This window comes from Canis lupus, chromosome 24 (assembly GCF_011100685.1).
Source record: "Canis lupus familiaris isolate Mischka breed German Shepherd chromosome 24, alternate assembly UU_Cfam_GSD_1.0, whole genome shotgun sequence".
Classification (NCBI taxonomy): Eukaryota; Metazoa; Chordata; class Mammalia; order Carnivora; family Canidae; genus Canis; species Canis lupus.
The window spans coordinates 31,810,845-31,830,597 of record NC_049245.1 but is presented as its reverse complement, the minus strand read 5'-3'; the positions used below and the strand labels follow the sequence as shown (position 1 = coordinate 31,830,597).

General features: G+C 43.5%; 1 long non-coding RNA gene across 4 annotated transcripts; it reads left to right on the top strand.

Annotated features, from left to right (window-relative positions):
- The first annotated feature begins 18 nt into the window (after positions 1–18).
- On the top strand, positions 19–18,952 carry LOC102154047. Of its 4 annotated transcripts, XR_005377896.1 has the most exons (4): positions 19–83; positions 831–966; positions 4,086–4,205; positions 9,224–11,974. It is a non-coding gene; the product is annotated as an uncharacterized LOC102154047 (long non-coding RNA). The 4 variants fall into 4 exon arrangements; XR_005377898.1 differs by lacking the exons at positions 4,086–4,205; positions 9,224–11,974 and adding an exon at positions 18,578–18,952; XR_005377895.1 differs by lacking the exon at positions 9,224–11,974 and having other exon boundaries at positions 4,086–4,306.
- The last annotated feature ends 801 nt before the right edge of the window (positions 18,953–19,753 follow it).

The following is a 19,753-nucleotide window of genomic DNA, read 5'->3' as shown; positions in this document are numbered from 1 at the left end:
CGTTGATTCTAGAAGTAACTTCTGACCCCATTCCAGCTGTCTTCACTGATGGAGGATTCTGGGGGAATGGCTATAGGGAAGAGGTGAGCAGGAGCTGGAGTAGAATGGGCTGTAAAGTTGGGGCTCAGCCTGGGTCTGGGACAGTTTCAATCTGTGGTTGAGAAGACAAGCTCAAATCCCTTCCCACCAGGAACCTTTGTTGAGCCTCTGGCTCTTGCCAGTCTCTGGCGGGTTGGGGTTCTGACTGCCTAATCTCTATGAGCACCTCAGTCTCCACCTCTGAAAAATGGGGCTGATCCTAGCTCCCAGCCCTGAGGTAGAGATCAGTCATATGAGAAACTGAGGTGAGAAGGCATGACGAACTCTTGGGGCTTACTTTGGTTTGGATTCCTCTGGAAGCAGATCCTAAGAAAGGATGAAAGTGCAAGTAGTTTATCTGGGAGGTGGTCGCAGGAAATCTTCCTGTCCTCTGGGAGAAGACATGGCGGGGAAGGGAAGAAAGCCAGGAAAGGGTGCATGATTGGGCTGATGACAGTGGTGACATCTGCAGTTTTAAGTCCCCTGGGGACTCTGGGAGCCAGCAGAACACACCTCAGACCAAGGGGGGAGGAAGCTGCATTATCTATGTATCAGTGGGCCAGCTGTGTTGGTCCAGGCTACTTCCAGCTTCGTGTGGCCAAGGTCTCCCACAGTTAGAAATCAAGCCCTGGGCGGAGAAATGCAGGTATTCCCAGCAAAGGTGTTCAACTTTGGCTTGTGGAGGGGAGTGTTGAGATAACAGAGCAGCAACTCAGCTCAACCTGCCTCTCCTTGCAATTCTGCTTTCACAGCATCTTCTCCTGATCAGAATTTATGGATACACGGCTTCTAGTCAACTGACCTGGGGCCACTTCTGTTGCACAGCCCACTCCAGCTGGCCCCCCAGTCGTCTTCCCTCAGGGTTGTCACTCTGCCCTTCCCACAAAGGTTCGATAATATAACCAACAGAAATAATTACCCTGCCTCAGATTGCAGATTAGCACATGAATGCCTGTTTATCACATGAAAGGCCTCTTGATCCAGCTGGAGGAAAACATCCAATAGGAGACCAGACGGACTGCAGCTCTGAGATCAGTCTGGTGGAGTCTCCTGGCCCAGTGACTCACTCCTGATGTGGGGTTGTGGGCTGTTTCCAGTGTCAGTGTCAGTGTTTCAAAACTTTGACCATTAACATTTTGGACATGATTTGGAGCAGGGAAGGGACATCTACAAGGGGAGTGTGGAGGGCTTTGGGATTATCCAACTTTATACTTTTCCAGCAGTGTGACAAATCTCCTGTCCTTGAGCCTCATTCCTCATCTGTAAAATGGATGTAATCAATCGTAGGATGAGCCTCCTAGAGTTGAGTTGAGTTGAGTTGAGTAACTAAGTGTATCTTCAGTGCCTGGTGTGGTGTAGACCAGGGCAGGGCAACCTTTCTCTGTAAAGGGTCAGGCAGTCAATAGTCTGGCTTTGTGGGTACTTATTCAAATCTCCCCCTGTGGCTGTCTGTCAATACTATAAAAAAAGGTATTGACCCCTGGGGTAGGGAATGGGCAGAATAGGGGAAGATTTTATTTCTCCCTCTTAGAGGAAAAAAAATTTTTTTAAAGATTTTATTTATTCATTCATGAGAGACACAGAGAGAGGCAGAGACATGGGCAGAGGGGGAGCAGGCTCCCTGTGGGGAGCCCAATGCAGAACTCGATCCCAGGACCCTGGGATCACGACCCAAGCCAAAGGCAGATGCTCAACCACCAAGCCACCCAGGGGTCCAGAAAAAAATATTTCTTACTATTTTTCTGTCTTCCTCGGGGCTCACCATAGGGCTTGTCGTGTAGTAGGTGCTCAAGAAATGTTTACTGAAGACAGACAACATATGACACAGGGAAGAAAAAGGCCTTTGGAATCAAAAACAGACCGGGGTCTAAATCAACATCTTCCTTACGTGACCTATTTGGAGGGAAAATTGTTCATGACATTTGTTAAGAACCCATAAGCAAACTTAATTCAGGGGGGGGGCATGGGGGTAGGTGTGGAGGTGACTGGTGTGGGGTGTGTGGTAGGGGAGGGAGAATGAGGTCACCTCCCAACACAACAAAGACAAGTAATTTATAGCTGAAGAGCAGGGGGTGGTCAGTGGATGGGATATTACTAAGAGGAAACACCAGGCAGGACGCCTGGGTGACTCAACGGTTGAGCGCCTGCCTTCAGCCCAGGGTGTGATCCTGGAGTCCCGGGATCGGGTCCCACATTGGGCTCCCTGCATGGAGCCTCCTTCTCTCTCTACATCTCTCTGCCTCTCTCTCTCTGTGTCTCTCATGAATAAATAAATAAAATCTTAAAAAAAAAAAAAAAAAAAGGAAACACTAGGAGTAAGGGGGATTCTGGTTAAAGTGAGCTAACAGGACTCTTGCTGAAGGCAGGCCAGGGTGGCTAGCCAGACCTGAGGTGGGGGGTGGAGGATGGGGGATGTAGTTGGACATTGAGGAGGATCAGATATATTTTTTTAAATTTTCTTTTAATTTTTATTTATTTATGATAGTCAGAGAGAGAGAGAGGCAGAGACACAGGCAGAGGGAGAAGCAGGCTCCATGCACCGGGAGCCCGATGTGGGATTCGATCCCGGGTCTCCAGGCTCGCGCCCTGGGCCAAAGGCAGGCGCTAAACCGCTGTGCCACCCAGGGTTCCCTGAGGAGGATCAGATATTAACGGTGAGGGATCCTGTTCAACTTTAGCAGGATTCTTGCTAAGATTGTATGTATCAACAGAAACGAACACAGAATCCCCGAAGTCAGGGCCTAGTTGGAAAAACGGTCCGGAGGAGCCTGATTGCAGTTTGGACAAGGAGAAACTCTGTCACTTAACCTAAGCCACTTCCTCTCTCTGAGCCTCTGAGCCTATAAAACTGGCAGAGACATAGTACTTGGTGCACGAGATCGTTGTGAGTATTGCTGGTGATGGCAGGGAAAAGTGCAGAGGCTGGACAAATATTCTCTAAAAAGAAAGCATGAATCGTGTCTCCACTTTTCATGATTTTCACCACGGCTTTCAACCCTTAGTCCCATCCCTCTGGATTGAGGGCTAGCTCTTGTCTTCCTGTCTAGGCAAACAGCTTTTCTTGGGCTCCAGGGGTGGGTGGAGGAAAGAGAAGACTGTCTGTAGAGAGGGTGAGAGGAAAGTCATGCTCCTTGTTCTGAATTCAGGGCCAGGCTGGCAGTAACTGCAGACAATCAGTTTTTGCCCTAAGGGCTCAGTGTCTGCTGTAAAGAATTAATGGCCAGGAAAGGTGTCCGCCAATTATTTTTCAACTCTAGGTGCAGAGATTACAGAAACACAGACAGCCCATTTTAGATGGAGGCCTCCTAGTGCTGGCTGATAATTACCCCTACTGACTTCCCTCCAGGGAGAGTGCTGGAGTCAGGGGTTTCTCCTTCAAGGGCATGCTGAGACTTCTGAGTATGTGCAGAACATTCTATATTTCCACAGAGAAAAGGGCAAGGGAAGGAAAGACACACATTTGTCTTGGTTTCGTTGCCCTAGATGCAGGCCCTGAGAAAAAGATTGGAGTACATGAGATTTACTTGAGAGTTGATCCTGGGAAACATCAGTAGGAAGGTAGGGAAGTGAAGTGGGGGTAGGGACAGAGCTTAGAGGTGTGTTGTCAAGCCAGTAACACTGTGGGTGATGGAGCTTAATCTCCCCTGGGGACTCTGGAAATGGTGATCTATCTATCTATCTATCTATCTATCTATCTATCTATCTATCTATCTAATCTCAAAATTAACACATCTAAGAGCCAAGGGACCTGGGATATCTACATATGGGCTCCAGTGGATGGTTGGTTAAGGGCTGCCATAGGGGTGTTCATTACCCAGGCCTCCTGCCATATCTTACATGGCGGCCAGGACAGTTCTCGGGCAGGAATGCAGGTGTTGACAGCTGGGGTCCCTGGAATGGTAAGGCCTTGGATGATTCAAGCCAGGCACCAACGGGTCCATTACAACATGTACTGAAGACCCACTCTGGTCCAGGCACTTAACATCTGCCATCCCATTTAATTCCAGCATGCATCCAAGACTGCATCTTAATTGACCTCTTCTCAGACCTGCTCCTCAGGGCTGGAACTAGAGCAAGTGAAGCCCTTGTACCTGGTTCAACATTTAAGAGGGCACCAAACTCCACAGGTGTCAAATAATTTTAATAAAGTATTTTTTTAAAAACGAAGTGAATGCAAAAAAAAAAAAAAAATCCATGATGGACAAAGTACTTGAATTTTAAATTTTAAGCTGAGCCATATTGAAGCCCAAAGCAAAAGGAAAAATCAGTAATACTGATCGTGTTCATCATGGATTTTGTTTTGCATTAATTTTGATTAAAAATTACTGCATTAAAACATTTATCTTGATTACTGAGGGTTTTTGGCAACACCCTTGTGTGTGGTGGCTGAGGCAAGCACTTCATCTCACCGTAGCCCTGGCCCTACACGGGCCCCATCTTGGTAGATTGCACTTAGTCCACTCAGTGGCTCAAGCCAGGAATCTGGGGCTCCTTCTGGCACCATCCCCAGCTGCACCATTATGATCTTTCAGACCCACCTCCATGCATCTTTCAAATTTGCTCTCTTTTCTCCATCTTCATTGCCATGAATCCTGCACAAAAGAAGTCCCCATTTGTGGTCTCCCTTTGCAGACAAGAATGGTTTCTTGTATTTCTCTGCAAACTATGATATGTTTACTCAGGTCAGTGCTGTGGCAGATAAGATAGTGGCTATTTCTCTGGCCCTCTCCGTTCCTTTCCTTCCCGAGGTCCAGGTCCTCCCACATCCATGTAAGTTCTCCTTGAGCATGAAATGCCTTATTCCTGTAGAACTTGCAGAGGCTCTGCTTTTGTGATGGTGTTCTGACAGATACCCGAAGCCTCCTGCTATTTCTTTACTATCTTGGCTGGTCCAAGTGGGCATGGGGGAATCAAAAGGCACAGTGTCCTTTTAGAGCTTCAGTGAAGCAATGACCCCTCTGATCTTGTCTTTTTCCCTCCCCTACTGGGAGTGCAATTTCCTTACCTTCCCATTTTTGGGGCTGAGTTCGAGGGAGGTAGGGGCATGAGTCCCTGACACCAGGCAGTGTCTTTTTCTAATTCACATTCTCTCTGAGTCTCCTTCCTTCTTGTTTTCACCCCCAGGTCTGGAAGAGACCACTATCTTCTCACAGGATGGGCACCTCCCTGACCTCATTTCCCTAATCCTATCACATGACAGCTTATCTAACTTTGGGCTCAGACTTCCACACTTCCCTTAATTTGTAGGGTAGGTTCTGGAATTAAGAAACTTTTTTCTCTCAGGCTAGGTCTTAAGACTACTGTCTCTGTATAGCCTCAAAGCTAAACTACGATCTTTTGATTGAAGATGGTCTCTGCACTCCTCTTAAAAGTAATAAATGTCCTTGATCCAATGGGTCGAGGAGTGGTGGGGTAAGGAGACACAGAACATCATGATTCATGAAGATGCAGTATAGATGGATCCGTTTGATAGTTTCAAAAACATTATCTCTTTTATGCAGGCAAATAGGTTCCCCAGTTCTCAATACCTTTGCTCACCTCCTGGGCATTCACTATTTCTGGAGAGTTTTGGCACGTTCTCTCCTTTCACATTACCTCCCCACATCAGGCTTAAGGAACTGCTCTGCTCTTTTACTTAAGTTCTGAGTGGATAAAGTAGGTCCTTGAATCACTGGCAGTGAAATCCCAACTTCTGGTGGGAACTTGAGTGAGGAAGAGGGGGCCCTGGGTTCCACTCTTGGACTTGAGTCTAAAACCCTGGAGTGGAAACGGGGGAAATAGGACCCACATGAATTGTTGCGAGGATTCAATAGAATAATGGGGGTGCAGTGAGGCTTTGCAGAGCAGCTGGCGTAGACCGCAGGCTCACTCTGTGCCTGTTTCCTCCCCTCCCTCCTCCACTGCCCTGCCTCCCCAGCCTCCTGCTGTCCCCTGTCTTGTGAGCTGAGCCTCCTTGTTCCAGAGTTCTGGGCTTCCATAAACAGAACTTAGTACTAAATTGGAAGGGGAGGAGGGCGGGGGGTGGGGGTGAGTGGGTGACGGGCACTGAAGGGGGGCACTTGATGGGATGAGCACTGGGTGTTATTCTGTATGTTGGTAAATTGAACACCAATAAAAAATTAATTTATTAAAAAAATAAATTTGTTAACCTGCTCAGCAAAGTTCACTCAGCTCTGGAGCACCAGCCCATCCTGCTGCTATTGAACAGCATAGCGATTAGGCATAAGTGGGCTGTGGCTACACAAATGAATTTTTTTAAGTAGGCTCAGCACAGAGCCCAATGCGACGCTTGAACTCACAACCATGAGATCATGACCTGAGCCAAGAGTCAGACGCTCAACTGCCTAAGCCACCCAAGTGCCCCACAAATGACTACTAATGCAAGTTTCTCAGCAACGAGCCAGGTGTGTTGGTTTCTAGTGCTGTGATTGATTTTGGAGCTGAAGATTTCCCCAATGCCATTTGACTATTTGGTAATCATTATTATTATACACCCACATATACATATATACACACATAAACACACTCATGAGTTTTGGGTCCTGGGTTCCGGCATCTGGGAATCCTGGGTTAGCAGACATGTTAAGGGTTAAGAAAGTTGGGTAGGAGAGCTCTTAGAATGTGCCAGACGGGTTAAGAAAGTTGGGTAAGAGAGCTCTTAGAATGTGCCAGATGCCAGTCTAGGTACCTACAGTTTCCCTCCCCCACACCCCAGGTCTATGTACTTGCTGAGTCCTCAGAGCTTGGGGCTTACTTTGTCAGACCTGTACTGATTCCTCCACACAGAAGGGTGGCTGGATCTGCTGATATCTAACTCTTAGGTCCTGAATTTCTCCTCCCTTCTGTCCTATGTGCCACAGTCACAGTGACCTCCTTTTGATGACTAGAACACATCAACCTATTTCCCTCCTCTGTCCCATCACCTCCTGCTAATCCCTCTGAATTGTTGCTTCTCCTCTCCTCTCTTCCCATGGCTGGCTTCTCATCTTTCAAGTCTTAGCTCACATGTCACCTCTTCAGGGAAGTCTTCCTTGACTACCCTATCTAAAGAAAGTCTTCCTAAAATTATTTATCATAGCATCTCACTTGCTTCCTTGATAGCATCTGTCATGAACTGTAATTTTTAAATCCATTTTAAAATTTATTTTTCTGTTCCTTCAGATTGTACACTCCATGAGAGCAAGAGCCACTATTGTTTTGTTCCCTATGCTATCCTCAGCACCTAGAGTAGTGCTGGCACATAGTAGATGTTTAATACATATTTGTGGCAGAGTGGTCCTCACCTCCCCTGTCCATTTTATTATCTTAAATGAACTTTGCAGGCAGCCCAGTGGGCCATCTGGTTGACTCACCTTGGGAATAATTTCTGGGGTCAAGTCTCCTTCTCTTTAGAAGCAGCTGGGCTTAGATCCTCCAACATATAGTGCTTGAGCCTCTGTGAGGCACCCATTGCCAAGACTAACCCCAGCAGGCTGCTTTCTTTCTAGTAAGCTCCTTTCCCTATATCTAGTGAGGCAGTAAGGGAGTAGAAATTAGAATTTGGAGATAACTTACTATATGATAGCTCTGTGAACTTGGGCACATTAATTTCTGTGGGCTGCAGTTTTCCTACCTCAAAAATGGGACTGATAGTAATGTAAGATCAAGATAATGCAAGATAAGTAATGCAAGATTTCTGAACTCCCCAGCACTAATGACATTTAGAGCTAGATAATTCTTTGTTGAGTGGTGTGTGTGTCCTATGCATTGTAGGTTAGTTAGCAGCATCTACCCACTAGATGCCAGCAGTGAACCCAGTTATGACAATCAAAAATGTCTTCAGATATTGCCAAATGTCCCCCAGGGGTAAAATCACATCTCCCTGCCTCCACTGAGAGCCTTAAAGGGTTGTTGATGGACTAAATAATGATATTGGTTATGTTAAGTGCTTAGACTAAGGATTTAATATATATATTTCAAATCTATTATTGTTATTATTGACATTACTATACCAAAGGCCAAAGGGAGTTTTAGGAAAGACAAGTACTTATAGGGAGGATGACTTATAGGGAGGATGACAAACCCAGGTAAACCCACTCCATTGCCAGTGGCGTGCTGGAGCCATCTTGTCCCTGCTTTTAAGCACCAATCATTAAATTTTCAGGAAATTTGCAAACCAATTGTTAAACATAGTCATCCTTGAAATTGGCAGTGGTAGGACTATTTACACCATGGGAATTAGCAAATGCTACACAGCAGAGCTTTATTTTCCGGGAGCCACCTGGCTACCACAACACTTCTTTGTGAACACATGAAATGACAAGATCTTGCAGTGGGTCTAATAACTACTGACATTTTCAAATTGTGATAAATATAAGTGACATTTTGAGATATCAGCAACATATGAAATATATGAAAATGTGATTCCATTGGTGACAAAGTCACAGGTACAGATTTGTTGCCCACATTCAGATTCGGAGGAAATGCTAAGTTTCGGTTAGAAGTAGGGAGAAAATAAAGATGCAAGTTTTTTTCATCCGTGGAGCTGCTGCATTCTATCCACCCACCTCAGTTAAGAACCTCTGCTCCAGGGATCCCTGGGTGGCGCAGCGGTTTGGCGCCTGCCTTTGGCCCAGGGCACGATCCTGGAGACCCGGGATCGAATCCCACATCGGGCTCCCGGTGCATGGAGCCTGCTTCTCCCTCTGCCTATGTCTCTGCCTCTCTCTCTTTCTCTCTCTGTGACCTATCATAAATTAAAAAAAAAAAAAAAAGAACCTCTGCTCCAGTGGCCACATTCAGTGGTGAAATGTAAATGAGCCTGGGACTTAGAATCACGCAGACCTGGGTTTGAATCCCAGTTCTGTCAGTTGCTTAGCTAGGGGAGTCTTCATTTCCTCAATCTCTAAATGGGAATCTGAACTTCACAGGCTGTGGAGATTCGATAGAAATGACTTTAAGAGGGGCTGGGACCTGGTTGTGTGTGTGTGTGTGTGTGTGTGTGTGTGTGTATGCATGCATGTGTGCATGTAGGTAAGTGTGTGCATGTGCATGCACGTATATGTATGTGTGCAACTGTGCATGCACATATGTGTGGGTGTGCATATGTATGTGTGTATGGGTTGGAGGGGAGGAACTTCATACCATCTCTTCCATATCCCCACAGATCTGCAGAGATCTCTGAATCTGAGCAGCAGAGGTAGTGACAGACCTCACCCCAGATGGCGCTCCTGGTTCATCTTTATTTTTAGTTTCTGTCTGGATGAAAAATTTGCGATGTGCACACCGCGCAGAACACATAGAATTATGACTCACTTTTCACAAACTGTATTGTGGATTTCACATATTTTCATGCTTGATTTTCTACTATGTTGAAAACTGATACAAAAATGCTCTTTTCCTCTTCTCTGGGACATGGGGACATGTGTCCCAATGGGGAAGGGGCATCGGTTCCCCCTTCCTTCCCTTCTTGCCTTCCCGACCGCACAGTGAGGGAAGAACCACTGTCTTCCTTCCTCAGCCTGGAAGCTTCATTATTCCTCACACAGGACCATTTTTCCAGCTCATTAGAACCTGGAGCTAAGATAAAGGAGGGCAGAGCCATTAGGTAGCAATTTATATGTAAATGTGGAAGTTACTAGAGAAAGAGAATGGCCCACTGTTCTTTAGGAAGCATTCAAGTTGGGATCTTCTGGAAAGCTAGCATCACACAGGAGCCCGGTAATGCCCACCACCCATTTGCCAGGCTCTGGGTACATCTCCTTGTCTTCACACAGGAGGAGACTGAGGCCAAGGTGACACAGTGAGTGATGTGCAGGGCCAGGACCTAAGCTGCAGGTGGACCTCGAAGGTAGTGCATGGCCACTTTATGGGGTACCTCTAAGGGGAGTGGGCCTCTCTGACCAGCCTCACACTCTCCCTTCTCCTTACTTCAATTTTTGCAGCCTATTCAGACTCATCTGCTGGCTCATGAGCTCAGATCCAAGGGGGAAAGGTATTTTGTACACTCTGTTAAGATCTAATTAAACAGTTATCGTGCCCAGTGCTGTGCTGCGTATGTGTAGAGGACAGTCCCTAGCAAAGGAATACTCTGGGCTTGGTCCCAAGCTCTGATATTGAGGGGTCAGGAATTAAAATAGGGGATGCTAATAAGAAGGTGAGGGGGCGAAACTTTTGAAAGCTAAAGAAATTCTGGCTTTTCTCCAGGCTTTTCTTCACAATGGTCAATAGCCCAATCTCCACCCAAGCCCTGACCTTTTGGGAGTGACAGAGGGATGCGTGAGAGGGCAGGCTGTCACCCTAGGAGAAGCAGCCTGCCCTCTCTGACTTCTTTAGCCAGCTAGCAAATAGTTTTCTGAGGAGGGAAAGACATCCTCACTTCTGCCAAGGGTGAGTTTTCAATCTGCACCATCCACTAGCTTAGTCCCCTAGACTTTGAGCTTGACTCACAACAATACTCTCCCTCCTTAAGTATGAGGTGAAGACAGAGGCAAGGGGCTGGAAGTGGTGAGTTTTGGTGGAGGCTGAACATATACTTAAGCCAATATATCATTGAGCTTAGTCTTGAGAACAATGGGAAACCCTCAGAGTCTTAAGTAGAAAGCGATGTGGAAGTGATAGGATCAGATTTGTGGTTTAGAAAGATCTCTTTGGCTTCTCTGGAGGATGAATGGGAGGCAGTGAACAGAAAGTTAACAGGCAGCTTCAGCCATTTAGAAGAGAGATAAATGGTACTTGGACCAAGTGGAGGGGCAGACAGGAGGATGGATGGGATAGAAACCCAAGAGATAGACTTGATAGCACTTGGTGATTGATTGGCTGTGGGGCTGAGAGAGAGTGAGTAACACCCAAGCTTATGGCTTGAGCCACTGTATGGGCAGCCATGTCTGCTGTTTCCTGAGATCCACCTGCAGGATGAGAAGCAGTTTTTTTTTTGGGAAAGATGATAAAGTTAGTTTTGGCTGTGCTGAGTCTGATGAACCCATGGGACATCAAAATAGAGCTATCTTGTCAGAGCTCAAGAAGAATACTTCGGAGACATTGTTATATAGATGGCAATTAAATTGAGAAAAGGCAGGGTCTGAGGACAACATCCAGAGGAGGATGGTGGGAAGGATGGGAAAAGGAAGATTTCACAAAATTGATTGAGGAATGATGACCAAAGAGGCAGGAGTGGGGAGAAGGGTGTCATGGAGGTTGATGAAAGGGAGTGTTTCAAGGAGACAGGGTCAACAGTGTAAAATGCTCAGGGAGGTCACATAATATGAGGACATGGCATGAGTAGGGGTTTGAGTGGTTTGAGGAGTGAATAGGAGGTGAGGATGTAGCAACAGTGTAGATAGCAAATTTCTCCTTCCCTCCCTGCTTTGCTTCCTTCCAACAAAAAGAAGGGAAGAAGAGTCATCTGGGGCCCTGCCACCCTGAAATGACCACTGCTAACATTGTGGTGCCCAGCCTTCTATGCATCACTTTAGGTATCACACACTGCATCCATAGAGAAACTTCAACTGAAATGGGATCACACACATGTTGTTTTTACCATAGATTTCCCCCTTTAACTCCACATCAGGACTCAAGTGCTTATTTTACTCTCTTTTCATAAGCTGTGTTAACCATTTAACATATGTTCTATATTTTTCTCTTTACATATGTAATCCCATGCAGGGTGTGTATGTGTGTGTGTGTGTGTATGTGTGTGTGATTGTTTTAAAAAGATCATATTCACACTTGCTTTTCTCACTCAACTGTATCTCAGTGAAATTCCTTTACACTATCAGGAGGAGCTCTGATTCATTCTCTCTCTCTCTCTCTTTTTTTAAAAGTTTTATTTATTCTTGAGAGAGAGAGAGTTAGAGGCAGAGGGAGAAGCAGGCTTCCCACGGCCAGGGAGTCTGACTGGGGCTGCTTCCCAGGACTTTGGGATCATGACCTGAGCAGAAGGCAGATACTTAACTGACTGAGCTACTCAGGCACCATATATATATAACATATATGTATATATGTGTATACATATGTGTATATGTGTGTATATGTATACACATATATATACATATATATATAATATTTATTTATTTTAGAGAGTGAGTAGGGGGAGGGGCAGAGGGAGAGAGAATCTTGAAGCAGTCTCCCCTACTGAGTGTGGAGCCAGACATGAGACTTGACAAGGGGCTCAGTCCCAGGACCCTGGGATTGTGACCTGAGCTGAAGGCAGGTGCTTAACTGACTGATTCATTGTCACCTCTGATTCATTTTTTTAATGGCCATGTAATAGTCCATGGTATGGATGTGCTGCACTTTATTGAGGTGAACCCCTACTGATGGATATTCATTTCTAGTTCTTGTTCACTAGAGACAACATTGCAATAAACATTCTTATACATATATTCTCATAGACTGGTATTTTTATTTCTATGGGATAGATTCCTGGGAATGAAATTGCTGAGTTGAAGAATATAAATATATGTATTTTTTCCCCTAAAACTTTATTATAAAAAGTTTCAAATATATGAACAAGTTGAAAGGATTATACATTTTACACTGATATTTCCATCACCTGTATTTACAATGAAACTTTGTTGTATTTGCCTATCATTTGCTAAATCATCTTTCATTAATCCATCTTATTTTTGGTGCATTTCAAAGGAAGTTATGGATATCAGTACACTTTACCTCTAAACATTTTAGCATGCATATTAACTTTAGCTTCAATATTTGTTTATAGATTTCTTTTCAGATACAACTTTTATAAAGTAGATTGTACAATTCTTAAGAGCACCTTTCAACGAGTTCTGATAAATGCATGCTGCTATATATCCCAAGTCCCAGTTAAGTTATAGATATTCCCATCTACCCCAGAGTTCCCTCAGGCCCCTTCTCAATCAACCCCTATCCCATTTCCTGAATAAAAGCACTGCTTTGGGTTTTTTATACTGTATTAGTTTTGTTTGTTCTAGAATTTCATGTAAATGAAATCAGTTACCAATGTGTCCTTTCATGCTGCATAGTATTTTTGAGGTTTATTTATATTCATGTACCTTTTCATGGCTCAGTACTATTCTCTTTTATGAATATATCACAGTGGGTTTATCCATTCTTCTGAGTTGGTTTCCACTTTTGATTATCATGAGTAAAGCTGCTGTGAACATTTGTATATAAGTCTTTTGTTAGACATTGGCTTTCCTTTCTCTTGAATGAATGCACCAGAGTGGGATGGCTATCATAGGGTAGGTGTGTGGTTAGTTTTATAAGATAGGGGTACCTGGGTGGTTCAGTTGGTTGAGTGTCTGGCTCTTGATTTCAGCTGAGTTCATGATCTCAGGGTCCTGAGTTCAAGCCTTGCATCCATCTCCCTGCTCAGCAGGGAGTCTGCTTGTCCCTCTTCCTTTGCTCCTTCTCCCACGCTTGCTCTCTCATTCTCTCTCTCTCTCATAAATAATAAAATCTTAAAAGAAACAACACATTTCTTTTCATTTTGGATAACTTTGGTGTGTTCACCAAAAATCAAAGGAACCTGTAGATGAGGATATGTTTCTGGGTTCTCTGTTCTGTTCCACTGATGTGTTTATCCCTCTGCCAGCACTGCAATGCCTCGGTTACCGGGGCATCATAGTACATTGCCATTTAAGTCAGGCTGCTTAGTCCTTTCAATTTGTCCTTATTCAAGATTGTTTGGATATTTCTAGGTCCTTTGCATTTCCACATAAATTTTAGAATCAGTTTGTCAAATTCTATACAACGGACTCATCAAATTCTGGTTGAGAATGCATTAAATGTATAGATAATGGACATCTGAAAGACATTGAATATTCTGATCGATAAGTTTGGTATGCCTTTCCATGTAGTTAGGTCTTCTTTAATTTCTCTCAGTAATGTTTTGTGGTTTTTGATGTAGAAGATTTTATTTAATTTTTTAAAGATATATTTATTTACTTCAGAGAAAGAGAGAGAGAGAGACAGACAGAGACAGAAAGTACACAGAGGGAGAGGGAGAAGCAGACTCCCCCCCTGAACAGGGAGCCCGATGCGGGGCTTGATCCTAGATCATGACCTCAACCAAAGGCAGATACTTAAAGGACTGAGCCACCCAGGCACCCTTAGAAGCCTTTTTTTTTTTTTTTTTTTTTAACTTTTAATGAATGGCTGTTGATTTATTTTTTATTTTCCTTTTTTTTTTTTTTAAGATTTTTTTTATTCATGAGAGACAGAGAGAGAGGCAGAGACATAGGCAGAGGGAGAAACAGTCTCCCTGAGAAGAGCCCAATGGGGTACTCGATCCCAGCACCCCAGGATCACATCCTGAGCCTAAGGCAGATATTCAACCGCTGAGCCTCCTAGGTGTCCCTGATTTATTTTTTTCAAATGATTTTCCTGCATCTACTTAAATAAGTAATTTTTTTAGTCTGTTAATATGGTTAATTACATTGATTGGCTCCATGTAAGCTAAACCAAGTTTAGATTCCCAGAATACACCCAACTTGGTTATGATGTCTTTTGCTTTTGATATATGTTGTTGAATTCCATTTGCTAATATTTTATTAAGGATTTTGTGTCTGTATTCACGAAGGGGATTGGTCTGGATATTTTTTCCCCATAGTTTTCTTTTAGGGTTTGTCACGAGGGTTGTGTTGGTCTCCTAAAATGAATTAGGAAGCGTTCTCTTTTTCCAATTTCTAAATTTTTCTAACTTTTTAATAAAACCCACTGGTGAAACCACATGCAGGTTTCTTTGTGGTTAGGCTTTAGATTATGGATTCAATTTATTATTAGCTCTCTGGCAATTTAGATTTTCTGTTTTATTATTTTTTAAATCAATTTTGGTAAGTTGTTTTTTTCCAAGGACTTTGCCTATTTTATGTAGATTGTAAAAATAATTTTTAGCATAAACTTATTTATAATCCATTATTATTCCCTTAATATCTGTAAGATTTGTAAGGTTGTCTCCTCTTTCATTTCTGACATTGGTAACTTGTGTTCTTTTTCTTCTTTAGTCAAGCTAGGGCTTATTGATTTTTTTAAAGATTTGATTTTTAAGCCATCTCTACACCAAGTGTGGGGTTCAAACTTACACCCTGAGATCAAGAGTTGTAGTCTCCACTGACTGAGCCAGCCATGTGCCCCCTAAGGTTGATCAATTTTATTAATCTTTTCAGAGAAATAGCTTTTGGCTTTGTTAATTTAACTCTATTGCTCATTTTCTATTTTGATGACTTCTGCAATGTTAAAAAAAATTCTGTTTCTACTACCTTTGAGTTTGCTTGGTTTTTCTTTTTCTAGCTTTTTTTTTTTTTCTAGCTTCTTGAGGTGGAAACTTAGGTAATTTATTTTACATCTATTTTATTTTCTAGCATAAATATTTAGATTTTGAAAAACCGCCTAAACACTGCTTCAGCTGCATTCCACAAATTCTGATGTATTTTTATTATTTATATGAACATGTCTTAAAGTTCCCCTTATGATTTCTTCATTGACCCAATGATTATGAGTTTGTTGCTTCATATCCAAACATTTGTTTTTTTCTATATATCTAATTGCTAATAAGTTTATTCATTCATTCCCTCAGTCATTTAAATTGCTAATGATTTAAAATTTAAAAGTCATAGTCAGAAAAATGTATTCTGTGTTACTTCGATTTAATTTTATTGAGACTTGGTTAATGGCCCAGGATACAGTCTATCTTGGTAAATGTACCATGAGCATTTGAAAAAAATGTGTATTGTGCTATTGTTGGGTATAGTATTCTATTAATACAAATTAGATCAGGTGGTTTACATTATAGATTGTTCAAATCATCTACATTTTCAATGATTGAAAAAATTCAGTTGTTCCATCAGTCTCTGAGAGAGGAGTGTTAGATTCTGTTAATTTTTGATGCTTTTGGAAGCTCTAATATTAGGTGTAATTGTAATTTTTATGTCTTCCTGATGAAAATGGACTAAGGAAATTTTCTTCTGGTACTAAGTCCTCGAAATCCAGTATGTATGTGACACAGCACATCTCAACTCAGACTAACCACCTTTCAAATGCTCAGTAGCCACATAAAGCTAACGGCTACTGTACTGGACAGCACAGTCCCTAGAAAATCAGATAATGGGAGGTGAGGGAACTGCCTGGCAACACCCGCACTGAAGTAACACTGTAATTTCTTTGCCCCATTTCCAAGTGTTGGCCAATTTTTTGTAACATTACCCTCTGCTCATGATAGCCCTGAAAGCAACATTAGAAACTCATAGGGAGGGAGAGGCTAATAAAGAGGTGATTGGGGATCCCTGGGTGGCGCAGCGGTTTAGTGCCTGCCTTTGGCCGAGGGCGCGGTCCTGGAGACCCGGGATCGAATCCCACGTCGGGCTCCCGGTGCATGGAGCCTGCTTCTCCCTCTGCCTGTGTCTCTGCGTGTGTCTCTCTCTCTCTCTGTGACTATCATAAATAAATAAAAATTAAAAAAAAAAAAGAGGTGATTGGGTGAGAAAGGGCTCTGAAAGAGCAGGGGTATTGGTTTTGGGCTCAGGGGCAAGGTTCCCACTTGCCTATGTTATTTTTGTTCACATTTGAAAAGTGGGCCACTCTGGGTGGATGAATTAAAAAAGCCATGCCTATCTGGACATCTCATGCAAGGATGCGAGACTTGGAGAGGTGAGCTGGGTTTTAGTTCATACTGGCACCTTGGCAGGAAGCTCTTGTGCGGTGCACAACCCACACAACTGTGGTATCAGGCCCTACCAGGGATGAGAACCAGCCTCAGATAGATAAATGATGGGATATTTTCCACTTTGGCAGGGAGGTGGGTGGGTAGGGGAGGTAGGGCACGTGGCCGGGGACAGGACAGGGTGAGGGGTATGGAAGGAGGTTGAGGGGGTTCTATTTGATGGCATTATTTTCATTACGAAGATGGAGAAATAGGCTGAGAGTGAGGGTCAGAGGTTTGGTGGGAGAGGTGGGTCTGAAATAGTCATTGTGGAAAAGATAAGAGGACAGACTAGAACAAGTCAAGTTTGTTGAGCCATGTCAAGGCCTGACAGACTTTTGTCTGGAGTGGAAGGCAGGAGAGGCTGAAAGTTAGAATGTGAGCAGTGAGCTCATCAGGGAAGTAGACTATCCTGAGGTACAGGTGTGTAGGAAGGCAGGTGTGCAGGAGGTACAGGTGTGCAGAAGGGCAGGAGGTACAGGTGTGTAAGAGTGGAGGAGGTGCAGGAGGGCAGGAGGTGCAGGTGGACAGGAGGTCAGGAGGCACAGGTGTGCAGGAGGTACAGGTGTGCAAGTGTGTAGGCGTGGAGGAGGTGCAGGGTGGGCAGGAGGGCAGAAGGACAAGAATGGAGGGGCTGCATAAGGGCAGGAGGCCATCTTTTGGCCAAACACAAGACAAAACCCCAGCAGCTTTCTTTCACCCTTTAATGCATGCCTGCCCCTTTTCTAAGCACTTGACAAATATTGTCATTTGATTCTCAATTGTTACTTCCACTGGGCAGATGAGAAAAGCAAAGCACAGAAAGGGTAAGTGATTTGCTCAGAGTCACACAGCTAGTAAGTGGCAGAGCAAGGGTTGAACCTGGGCTAGATGGTTCTAGCAGCCTGCGGAAAGGATGATTTTGGTCCTGACTCCATCCCTCTCTACCTGTGGGAGGCCTTCCCTTCTACCAGAGGTGTGCTTGAGGTCATGGGATCAGTCTCAGGGATGAGGTAAAGCAATTTTTTAAAAGGCCAAAAAGGAGTCGAACCATGCTTAGGTCATGATACCTTGTGCCCATAGGGAGGATCTGGGAACGGTGGGTCAGTCTGCTTTCTGCTCCAGGCTCAGAGACAGACCTGAGAGGCAAGGGAGCAGGGGTGTGAGGTCAGAAAGTGACACCCATCTTCTTCATTAGCTGGGGAGCAGGGCAGGTTAGGGGGAGTTTAGATCTCCAAGTCCTATCTCTACATGTAGAGCCCTCATGCAAGAGAAACCATTTTTTTCCATTTTCATTTTTTTTAATTTAGGAAAACATGCCAAAATCAGCTTTATAACAATCTCAGTGCTGGTTTTATGAAACGCAACATTTCCATTGAAGCCACCAGCAGAATCACTTCTGTCAGCCACCAGCCTTGTAAAAGGAATGAATGCATTTTCTGTGCCCATAATCATTCCTCTATGGGAATGAGGTCGATTTCAATGACTATCTAATAAAGGAATAACTTAGCATTCGAAAAAAAAAATCAGAATCTCAAGGAACCCTAGAGGCAAAAGGCAAAGGAAATTTGATCTGATGAAAACTGAGATCTTTTTTAAAGGAAAGCTTTATTTATTTATTTTTTTTTCAAAGGCAAAACTACATTTTAAAAACAGTAGGTTGGCTAATCAATAAATCTCTATTTAAGGAATTGAATACGGAACTGATTATACAGCTGGCAAAACCTCACTATTCCTACACATTCTGAGATGGTTTAATTTAGTGAAAGGTCTGAATCAGTTTGAAGCATGTGGTTTTGTAGCTCTGACGTGCTTAATTACCTTCAACTCAGACTAAGCTGAGAAACTCTTTTCTTTCAGATTCCAGCCTCCAGGGCCTGGGGGATCTTGCAGCAACAAGCTAATAAGGATGGTTTGTAATTAGCATATCAATTGTGCACTATTAATCACCCACTTCCTGATATTTGCACTGTTTATTGTACAGGAGGTATATTTTCATTTGTGGTCTGGTCCCTGTAGGTGTTTGTACACTTGGGAGAAAGAGTCTTAACTCCCCTTCCCTCAACTCCAGGATCACTAGTGCACCAGTAACATACAGAGAAGGAAACAAGCTTAGGGAAAAGAGGTGCCTTGTTCTGGGTTTCAAAGCTGAGCTGCTGCTAGAACACATCTCTTTCTGACTCCCAGTTCAGTGCTCTCTGTAATGAATGTCAAAGTACATGGTATAGGGTTATTAATAAGAGAATGTTAAAAAAAAAAAAAGAGAATGGTTTGTTTGTGTTTTTGTCTTTTTTTAGAGAGGGAGAGAAGAGGGAAGGGAGAGGGGCAGAAGGAGAGAGAATCTCAAGCAGGGGCTGGATCTCACAATGCTGAGATCATGACCTGAGCCAAAATCAAGAGTCAGTTGCTTAACTGACTGAGCCACCTGGGCCCCCCCAAAGAAGAGAATCTTAGAAAATAGATTTCTGTTGAGTTTTAGACATTTCCCCTATAATCCTGCCAACTACTGATGTGGCCTATGTAATAATAACATGTATATAGCAGTTGTCACATACCAGCACCATTTCAAATACTGCATATAACCTCAATTAATCCTATCAACACCTTATATTATTGTGGTCCCCCATTTATACTTAGGGGAACTGAGGACCAAGTAAATTGCTTAACCCAGAGATTCCCACAATTTCTCTGTTCCCAGTATCTTAGCGTTTCAGTAAGTTTTTCAAGTGCCCAGAGGCCGAAAGAAACACCTAGTAGCCTTGTTTATGAAGTAGTTAGGTCCAAACAACTTAAAAACAGTTATGTCATAGCAGCTTAGTAGCCATTTGAAAAAATAACTCCCATAAATTGAAAGACAACAATTTTATTCCATCTGAAATAATCGACATTATGTAGCAATGGGATATGTGTGCCTAACAGGCACTGCACAACTTTTCAGAACTTAGAATCAGATGGCATGTGGCTGTCCTCATTTCTTGTTCTACATTGATTTTCACATGGTGTTTGCTTTTTATCCCTGTAATCACTGAAAACTCA